Source organism: Schistocerca serialis, chromosome 7, assembly GCF_023864345.2.
Source record: "Schistocerca serialis cubense isolate TAMUIC-IGC-003099 chromosome 7, iqSchSeri2.2, whole genome shotgun sequence".
Lineage (NCBI taxonomy): Eukaryota > Metazoa > Arthropoda > Insecta > Orthoptera > Acrididae > Schistocerca > Schistocerca serialis.
This window is the reverse complement of record NC_064644.1, coordinates 136,296,900-136,307,915: the sequence shown is the minus strand read 5'-3', so window position 1 is coordinate 136,307,915 and position 11,016 is coordinate 136,296,900. Positions and strand designations below refer to the sequence as shown.

Here is an 11,016-nt window from a genome sequence, read left to right as displayed (position 1 = left end):
CAATCAGAGTTTGCACTCCGGCGTAACGGCTAGCCGTATTATGAACTCCATTTGTACACGTTTCTTCACAATTTTTTAAGTTCAAAATTTTCCCTTCCGCATAATCTTTTGCAATTTCAAACAGGTCTTTTGCTTTTGTTCCAAGAGTTATTTTCTTGCAGAGAAGAGTATCCTCATCAAATCTGTTGTCATGGATAAACAGCACGTAACATATCAGATGTGCAACATTGTGGTTGTCTGCAACTTAATCCAAATAAGTTGCAAAAAACTTTTTTTTAAAGCAGCTGATCGATAATCTCGTCAGCCATATTGGGTATTCGACAACTAGTAGCGTTGTGTGACAAAGGCGCACTTGCCAGTTACTTGGCAGCTGACTCGCCTATCATAATAGATACCACGTCCAAAGAAGCTGATAAAATAAGGGCCCGCATCTCGTGGTCGTGCGGTAGTGTTCTCGCTTCCCACGCCCGGGTTCCCGGGTTCGATTCCCGGCGGGGTCAGGGATTTTCTCTGCCTCGTGATGGCTGGGTGTTGTGTGCTGTCCTTAGGTCAGTTAGGTTTAAGTAGTTCTAAGTTCTAGGGGACTGATGACCATAGATGTTAAGTCCCATAGTGCTCAGAGCCATTTGAACCATAAAATAAGGGCTTCCGCTATGGTGTGGTTTTGGCGCTCTTTGCAACAAGCTAGGCAACTTAGTTACATGAAAGAAGAGTCTTTGAAGAAATCGTAGCTTGTTTAGTGAAGGTTCTGTTCTATTATTTCTTTTAACTACTGTGGTTGGACTCTAAATGATTTTTGATTTTATTACTCAGAGTAGTTTCAGTATGTAGGACTTTGAAACAAATGATGAACTTTGGTCGTTCTTCATTTCGAACAGCAGTTCACGTAAAGCTTAAATTCAAGTAGCTTTTCTCATATTCTTGAATTTTCGTCCATTCATGTCTTCAGAACTGCATGATCCATTCAAATGTCATACACTGAAGAGCCCAAAGAAACTAGTACAGGCATGCGTATTCAAGTACAGGGGGATATAAACAGGCAGAATACGTCGCTGCTGTCGGCAACGCCTGTATAACACAATTAGTGTCTGAGGCAGTTGTTAGATCGGTTACTGCTGCTAAAATGGCGCATTATCAAGATTTAAGTCAGTTTGAACGTGGTGTTCTAGTCGCGCATGAGCGGTGGGACGCAGCATCTCCCAGATAGTGATGAACTGAGGATATTCCCGTATGACCATCTCACAAGCGGACAATGCGACAACCCCCACGTCCAGAATTGCTACAGAGTGGCTGCAGCAGCACTCTTCTGAGTTTACACACTCTCGCTGGCCCCCAAACTCCCCAAACATGAACATTATTGAGCATATCTGGTATGAGTTGCTGTCCAGATGAGATCTCCTTCGTGATTTATGGACAGCCCTGTAGGATTCATGGCGCGAATTCCCTCCAGCACTACTTCAGAAATTAGTCGAGTCCATGCCAAATCGTGTTGCGGCGTTTCCGCGTGCTCGCGAGGGCCCTACGGGATGTTAAGCAGGTGTACCAGTTTCTTTGGCTTTTCAGTGTATAAAAAATTTGACCGTGTTAACTGAGAGACACAAAACACAGAAGACAAACATAAAATAAAAACGACATGCAGTCGACAAAACTAACGTTCAAACCGTTTCTGAATAAAAACAAATGAGTGACGTAGCACAATTCGACTTCCAACCTACTATCTAACAATGCTTAACTTGCCGGCTGGCTAGACGGCGTTACTAGTGTACTCATTTTTCCTTTACTCATTGTCAGAGAGCGAATAAAAAAAATTATTGTTTCTGTGAAACGATCCCGATGTCCCTACTTTAAAATCGTTACGCCTTTGCGAGCCGCGATGCACAGTTGGGAAATATTTGAAGTAAAAGTGTGACATGGGACGCACGCTCAAAAATACTTCAACTCAATAAAGACAAGGCAATAATTACCAAGCAAACACAAATTTTGGCTTGTAATTTCCAACAGATTTTATTTAACAATTTCAAGCCAGCAGCAGACTGTTGTTACCCCACAATAATATACATAATTGCCCTAGAATTGAAACATTACTAAACAGACAAAACGTTTGCTGGTGTCAAAGCCCATCCCAAGCAATAAATAATTTCAACCTCTCTTTACATAAATGTTAAGAACCATACAAACAAATGGTTTAATGAGAAACACTCCCACAGAAGCTGGACACCTTTTAAGACATAACAGCAGTATCAACTCAAAGTTTCTCTTTCTGAATAAGAGATTAAAAACACAGTACAAAGAAAGGCATTTTTCGTGTATTACAAAATTTCAGTGACATGTATATCAGAGGTGCACGGAAACTAAACTCAGACCGAGGCTGAAAGAAAACTAAAGGAACAGTGAATAAGGTAAGACGGACGCCTCGGCGTCATCAGGAACAAATAATAAAATACTCAAATTAAATTCGCCGAAGAACTGGGGTCTACTAGTAAGCACAGCGACCGCGCTATCGGTTACAATTGAAACTGGCCGCCGCCAAGGCGTCGTCCCCCAGTTAAACGACCAGCTGCAAAGGACGACGCGCATCGCTGATTATACCACTGAAGTAACAACATAAAATCACACGGTAACTGGGCAGTATCCAGAGCAAAACAATCCTTAAAACATTAGACAAATTTCAAAACAGGCATACGGCCACAAGGGACCGACAAGCCATTCACACTCAGAATCAACCACTTTAAATATATGCTCTACTTTGTCATTAATAAAACGTGCAGACAGGCTTATTACTGCCAGAGCGGGAAGTGATAATATACTCAAATATATAAGAAGCTGGTCATAGTGCTAAATCACGCACTCGTTACTTAACTCATAACATAACCCCAGAGCAGATTAATTATATGTATTCCATAAACACACACTCAATAATTACAATACGACAGAACTCTAGCATTTTTCATCATTAAGCCCCTACTTGTTTACTTCTGAGCACATTACCTAAATACCAGCAGACAGTCAGGAAACCGAACCTGTGGTCATCTCGAAGTGTACAGACACGCACTTAAATACATACTCCTTGCCCGTATCTAAAGAGCGTTCAAAACAGGCAACCCTCATTCACACAGGTAACCACTGTTCAATAAGTTGTGCACCAGTCCAACTGCAAACTGCAAACAGCACAAAATTCAATATACATATATATATATAGCAGGGCAACGGCCTTGCCGCAGTGGATACACCGGTTCCCGTCAGATCACCGAAGTTAATCGCTGTCGGGCGTGGTCGGCACTTGGATGGGTGACCATCCAGGCCGCCATGCGCTGTTGCCATTTTTAGGGGTACACTCAGCCTCGTGATGCCAGTTGAGGAGCTACTCGACCGAATAGTAGCGGCTTCGGTAAAGAATTCCATCTTACGACCAGGAGAGCGGTCTGCATACCCCACGCCCCTCCTATCCGCATCCTTCCCTCAGGATGACACGGCGGTCGGATGGTCCCAGCACGCCACTCGTGGCCTGAAGACGGAGTGCTTTATGTACAGCAGGACTTTAAGAACCTGAATAGTTCCCACCGTTTGATTCTGTAGCGTATCTGGTTGCAGGCTGTGATACATTCCAAAGCCACTTTCATACATTGATGTCGTTTAGCAGCACAGATGATACCATCGCCGGTTCTAGGCGCTTCAGTCCGGAACCGCGTGACTGCTGCCGTCGCACCTTCGAATCCTGCCTCCGGCATGGATGTGTGTGATGTCTGTAGGTTAGCTAGACTTAATTAGTTCTAAATTCTAGGGGTCTGATGACCTAAGATGTTAAGTCCCATAGTGCTCAGAGCCATTTGAACCATTTTTTGATACCATCGCCCTCTCACTAGCCACAGTACACATTCATCGACCGCACGGACGTCTCCGACCGCAGCCCCACCGTCCACGTGCCAGAAAGAGGCAGAACATGTGCAAAGAGCGACCGCCGACAACCAGATTGCACACCGGGCGCAAACCAACCGACCAAAACCAGCCCTCTCCCCACAGCGAAGTTCCCTTAAACAGCTGAAAATTGGCCAATGAGGAAAACCGCGACCACGCAATACAGAGTCGATCGCAGAGATCGTAAATGAATACAGAGAAGCGACTGGCGCCAACGGCGCGCATATCATCCTCCGCCTCACAATGGAGGCCACGCCCTACATCAAAATGGGCCCGAAGCTTACACCTGCTGCTCCCAGGGTTTCACTTGACTAAGATGAACCTCCAGATTAACCGGGCTAAGTAAGTTAAAGATACGTTAGGGGCCCTGGTAACACAGCTTCATCTTGCCCTCAATATCCTGGCCCTTACGTGAGGAAAATTTTTAAATAAAGGTGAGTTCACCGATTTCTTCCCTCAAAGGGGCCCCTTTCCCGATTATACCTGACGTCATAGTGAGGTCCCGGCTATAAGTAAGGTTCCGCACCTCGAAGCTTGCAGAACAATAGCACATTTACACTTCAGCTGCGTCTTTAGTTTACGTTGCAGTTTCCCTGGAGGACACCCGTCACCAATAGAACCGTCCGTTAAATCGTGCGGCGAGAGGGAGGGAGGGGGGGGGGCGGCGAAATGATGACGCAAGATGGTGCGCAGCATTTTTGTATTGATACATAGATGTGGCGTCCGTTCTTTCAGACATGAACAAACCCCGCATATATAAAATTAAGGCGTGGACGGCCAGTGATCTCTTCAGTGAGGATCCACATCAGGGTCGAACTCTTACGGGAGTTGGCGAAATGCCACGAGTAATGAGGATAATGGGCAAAGGGCACTACATTAGTATTGTATAGATCAGTTGAAACTTCCGGTCTCACGAGAGACGTACTATGGTAGTCCGTGCACCGTGCAGCTACGCTGAGCACTGTGTCCGGATGCCTTAGTGATCAGAGCATTCGCATAGTAAGCAGGAGACAAGCGTTCTTATCTCGTTCTGGCACACATTTTCAACTTTACTCATTTACTTAAATCAATTTATATTTTACAAGCATTCTTCTAAGAATATTGGAGAGAAGCCGCCACGGTATGGTGCATGAATGAATTATACTGAGCTCCATAGGTACTTACGGACAGAGATTATTCGAAATAGTGTCTAATGATCGCACAACAGAGCCACCTGGTTCTAGAGGAAAACAAGGCGTTCCGACAGCACACTCGATAGAAGTCTCCGTGTTGGTATGCTTGTAAGAAAAATGACGTGGCTGAACTAAACATTTTGGAATAATTCTCAATAACTTCAGGAAAGCGACCAAGCTATTCTAACTTTACTGGTCCATTACGGCCAGGGGACATTGGCTGGTATGTAATTTTCAATTCAATAAACTTTACGAACAGCCGTACACTTTAATGTATTTTATTTTGTTTCGAAAGCAACCAGTTTCTTCAATTCATTTGCCATCTTCAGGCTCCTTACGCTGTTTTCAAATCAATGATCTTATCTTATAGCGCCAGAAAACTGGATATCGTGGATTCCAACATGCCACGTCTGCTGGCGCATCTTACTCGCTGTCTCACTACAGCTCACTTCATATACGATTCCCGAGCGGCCTCGATGACATGTTGCTATCCAGTGGCACCGGTTTTTGCATTCGTTACTCGTTTTTATCCCAACTAAACCTCACAGCATCTCAGGCATGTGTGTCATGTTTTACCTAACTACCTACATTATTCCGCGAATTAGTGCATCACTTGCAACTATTCATGGGCTTCATTTTTATGTCCCATAGGTAAAAATCCCCCTCCCCTCCTTGAACCATAGACCTTGCCGTTGGTAGGGAGGCTTGCGTGCCTCAGCGACACAGATAGTCGTACCGTAGGTGCAACCACAACGGAGGGGTATCTGTTGAGAGGCCAGACAAACGTATGGTTCCTGAAGAGGGGCCGCAGCCTTTCCAGTAGTTGCAGGGGCAACAGTCTGGATGGTTGACTGATCTGGCCTTGTAACACTAATCAAAACGGCCTTGCTGTGCTGGTACTGCGAACGGCTGAAAGCAAGGGGAAACTACGGCCGTAATTTTTTTCCCGAGGGCATGCAGCTTTACTGTATGGATAAATGATGATAGCGTCCTCTTGGGTAAAATATTCCGGAGGTAAAATAGTCCCCCATTCGGATCTCCGGGCGGGGACTACTCAAGAGGACGTCGTTATCAGGAGAAAGAAAACTGGCGTTCTACGGATCGGAGCGTGGAATGTCAGATCCCTTAATCGGGCAGGTAGGTTAGAAAATTTAAAAAGGGAAATGGATAGGTTAAAGTTGGATATAGTGGGAATTAGTGAAGTTCGGTGGCAGGAGGAACAAGACTTTTGGTCAGGTGAATACAGGGTTATAAATTCAAAATCAGATAGGGGTAATGCAGGAGCAGGTTTAATAATGAATAAAGCAATAGGAATGCGGGTAAGCTACTACAAACAGCACAGTGAACGCATTGTTGTGGCCAAGACAGACACGAAGCCCACGCCTACCACAGTAGTACAAGTCTATATGCCTACTAGCTCTGCAGATGACGAAGAAATTGAAGAAATGTACGATGACATAAAAGAAATTATTTAGATAGTGAAGGGAGACGAAAATTTAATAGTCATGGGTGACTGGAATTCGACAGTAGGAAAAGGAAGAGTAGGAAACGTAGTAGGTGAATATGGATTGGGGCTAAGAAATGAAAGAGGAAGCCGCCTGATAGAATTTTGCACAGAGAACAACTTAATCACAGCTAACACTTGGTTCAAGAATCATGAAAGAAGGTTGTATACATGGAAGAACCCTGGAGATACTAAAAGGTTTCAGATAGATTATATAATGGTAAAACAGAGATTTAGGAACCAGGTTTTAAATTGTAATTTCCAGGGGCAGATGTGGACTACGACCACAATCTGTTGGCTATGAACAGTAGATTAAAACTGAAGAAACTGCAAAAGGGTGGGAATTTAAGGAGATGGGACCTGGATAAACTGAAAGAACCAACCGTTGTACAGAGTTTCAGGGAGAGCATAAGGGAACAATTGACAAGAATGGGGGGCAAGAAATACAGTAGAAGAAGAATGGGTAGCTTTGAGGGATGAAGTAGTGAAGGCAGCAGAGGATCAAGTAGGTAAAAAGACGAGGGCTAGTAGAAATCCTTGGGTGGCAAAAGAAATATTGAATTTAATTGACGAAAGGAGAAAATATAAAAATGCAGTAAATGAACTCAAAAATGAGATCGACAGGAAGTGCAAAATGGCTAAACAGGCATGCATAGAGGACAAATGTAACGATGTAGAGGCTTATCTCACGAGGGGTAAGATGGATACTGCCTACAGGAAAATTAAAGAGACCTTTGGAGAAAGGAGAAGTATGAATATGAAGAGCTCAGATGGAACCCCAGTTCTAGGCAATGTAGGGAAAGCAGAAAGGTGGAAGGAGTATATAGAGGATCTATACAAGGGCAATGTACTTGAGGGCAATGTTATAGAAATGGAAGAGGATGTAGATAAAGATGAAATGGGAGATATCATACTGCGTGAAGAGTTTAATAGAGCACTGAAAGACGTAAGTCGAAACAAGGCCCCGGGAGTAGACAACATTCCATTAGAACTACTGACAGCCTTAGGAGAGCCAGTCCTGACAAAACTCTACCATCTGGTGAGCAAAATGTATGAGACAGGCGAAATACACTCAGACTTCAAGAAGAATATAATAATTCCAATTCCAAAGAAAGCAGCCGTTGACAGATGTGAAAATTACCGAACTATCAGTTTAATAAGTCACGGCTGCAAAATACTAACGCGAATTCTTTACAGACGAATGGAAAATCTGGTAGAAGCCGACCTCGGCGAAGATCAGTTTGGATTCCGTAGAAATATGGGAACACGTGAGGCAGTACTGACCCTACGACTTATTTTAGAAGCTAGATTAAGAAAAGGCAAACCTACGTTTCTAGCATTTGTCGACTTGGAGAAAGCTTTTGACAATGTTGACTGGAATACTCTCTTTCAAATTCTGAAGGTGGCAGGTGTAAAATACAGGGAGCGAAAGGCTATTTACAATTTGTACAGAAACCAGATGGCAGTTATAAGAGTCGAGGGACATGAAAGGGAAGCAGTGGTTGGAAAGGGAGTGAGACAGGGTTGTAGCCTCTCTCCGATGTTGTTCAATCTGTATATTGAGCAAGCAGTAATAGAAACGAAAGAAAAATTCGGAGTAGGTATTAAAATCCATGGAGAAGAAATAAAAACTTTGAGGTTCGCCGATGACATTGTAATTCTGTCAGAGACAGCAAAGGACTTGGAAGAGCAGTTGAACGGAATGAACAGTGTCTTGAAAGGAGGATATAAGATGAACATCAACAAAAGCCAAACGAGGATCATGGAATGTAGTCGAATTAAGTCGGGTGATGATGAGGGAATTAGATTAGGAAATGAGACACTTAAAGTAGTAAATGAGTTTTGCTATTTGGGGAGAAAAATAACTGATGATGATCGAAGTAGAGAGGATAGAAAATGTAGACTGGCAATGACAAGGAAAGCGTTTCTGAAGAAGAGAAATTTGTTAACATCAAGTATAGATTTAAGTGCCAGGAAGTCGTTTCTGAAAGTATTTGTATGGAGTGTAGCCATGTATGGAAGTGAAACATGGACGATAAATAGTTTGGAAAAGAAGAGAATAGAAGCTTTCGAAATGTGGTGCTACAGAAGAATGCTGAAGATTAGATGGATAGATCACATAACTAATGAGGAGGTATTGAATAGAATTGGGGAGAAGAGGAGCTTGTGGCACAACTTGACTAGAAGAAGGGATCGGTTGGTAGGACATGTTCTGAGACATCGAGGGATCACCAATTTAATATTGGAGGACAGCGTGGAGGGTAAAAATCATAGAGGGAGACCAAGAGATGAATACACTAAGCAGATTCAGAAGGATGTAGGCTGCAGTACGTGCTGGGAGATGAAGCTTGCACAGGATAGAGTAGCATGGAGAGCGCCATCAAACCAGTCTCAGGACTGAAGACCACAACAACAACAGATAAAACTACATTTTTAGAGAAAGCGCTCATTATTCCTGACTCAGAATTGTAATGGAGAGCGTGTATCGCACAAGAAGTGGGTAATATTGCTGAACTCCTGGCGTCAAGTCATCAAAGCAGTGCTCAATGTCAAGCTAAGTGCCTTCAATGAGGGATTCATTTGCACACTCCCTATGCACCAATAAAAACCTGGGACTGATGTCTTACTCACTCGACCAGCCTCACGGACAAAATATTGCCTATGTTGTGGACAGCGACTTACTTCGTCCTGATCAGTCCTGGCTAGGAACTACACTTACGGTATGTGCTTGCACCCTGGGAGCACAGTCGCATCCGACCAGTGTCTTCCCCCACCTCTGCACTGCATGGAGACGGCGTGAGAGTGAAATACACTGAGGTGACAGAATCCATAGGTTAGTGATACGTGTAACTACAGATGGCGGTAGTATAGCGTATAAGGGGGAAAGCGTTCGCAGAGCTGTCATTTGTACTCAGGAGAGTCATGTGAAACGTTTTACGACGTGACGTGGCAGTACCACGTGAATTATCAGTCATTGAACGCGGAGTGACAGTTGGTGCTAGATGTATGAAACGCCCACTTCGGAAATCGTTGAGGAATGCATTATTCCGAGGTCCACATTGTCAAGAGAGAGCCGAGAAAAGGCATTACCTCTCAACACGGACAAAGCTGTGAACGACGGCCTTTGTGGCCGAGTGCCTTCGCTTATCGACCGAGAGCAGCGGCGTTTGCATAAAGGTGTCAGTTCTAATGGACAAGCAACTTTCCGTTGAAATGACCACAGAAATCAATGTGGGACGAACGGCAACGTATCAGTTAGGACCGTGCGCCCAAATTTAGCGTTAATGGGTTATGGTAGCTAACGGCCGATGCGAGTGCCTTTGCTAACAGCACGACATCGCCTGCAACGCCTCTACTCGGCTGTTGACCATTCCGGTTGGACCCTAGATGACTAAAACCATGCCCTGATCAGATGAGTTTGATTTCACTTATTTGGAGCTGATGGTAAGTTTCGAATGTGGCGCAGACTCCGCGAAATCATGCACCCAGGTTGTCAACAACACACTGTGCAAGCTGATGGTGGCATTATAATGGTATGGGCTATGTTGACACGGAATGCACTGGGTCCTCTAGTCCAACTGATCCGATAATTTACTGGAAATGGTTGTGTCCGGCTTCTGGGAGATCATTTCCAGCCATTCATGGGCTTCAGTTTTATGCATGACAATGTGCAGTGTTAATGGGCCACGACTGATAGCGATTGGTTTAAAGAACATTCTGGACAGTTCGCACGAATGATTCGGCCATCCACATCACACGATATGGATCCCATCGAACATTTATGGGGTATAATCAGGAGACCAGTTCGTGCGGAAAATCCAACACCGGCAGTACTTTCGCAACTATGGATGGCTTTAGAAGCAGCATGGTTCAATACTTGTGCGGCAGACTTCCAACGACTTTTTAACTTCGTATCACTTCGACTTGCTGCACTATGCGGGGTACAGGAAATCTGATGCGATATTAGAAGGTATTTGATGACGTTTGTATCCTCAGTGTGGTTTTATGCTGAATACTGCGGCAATCAGGAATCAGCGAAAGACATGCATACAACATAATCTCTACGTTTACAATCTCTACGTTTACTTAGGATCTCCAGTATCGTTTAGGGTGAACAGATTCCGCAGTACCACTGCTACTGGTTGGTTGTGTAAGCTGTCCGGTACCGACCACGGACAAGCGGATTTGAATGCCGGATTTGGGGCTCTACATTAGATTTTCGCTGCGTGTAATCGCTCTACTGCATTTAAGCCGTGATTACGGTACCAGGCTGATTCTTGAGTTTTAAATTCTTTGTAATTTGGCTGATGAGTTTTTGTGTAGAATGAAGGAAAGGAACAAATATTATACTCACCATGTAATTATTCTACTCTTTTATTGAACATAATGTGAGTTTATATTTATCGGATGGAAAGACAGAATCGA

The 11,016-nt window shown here is 44.0% G+C and overlaps 1 pseudogene; it reads left to right on the top strand.

Moving 5' to 3' along the window:
• Positions 1–3,202: 3,202 nt before the first annotated feature.
• On the top strand, positions 3,203–3,320 carry LOC126413361 (5S ribosomal RNA; annotated as a pseudogene).
• Positions 3,321–11,016: the final 7,696 nt, after the last annotated feature.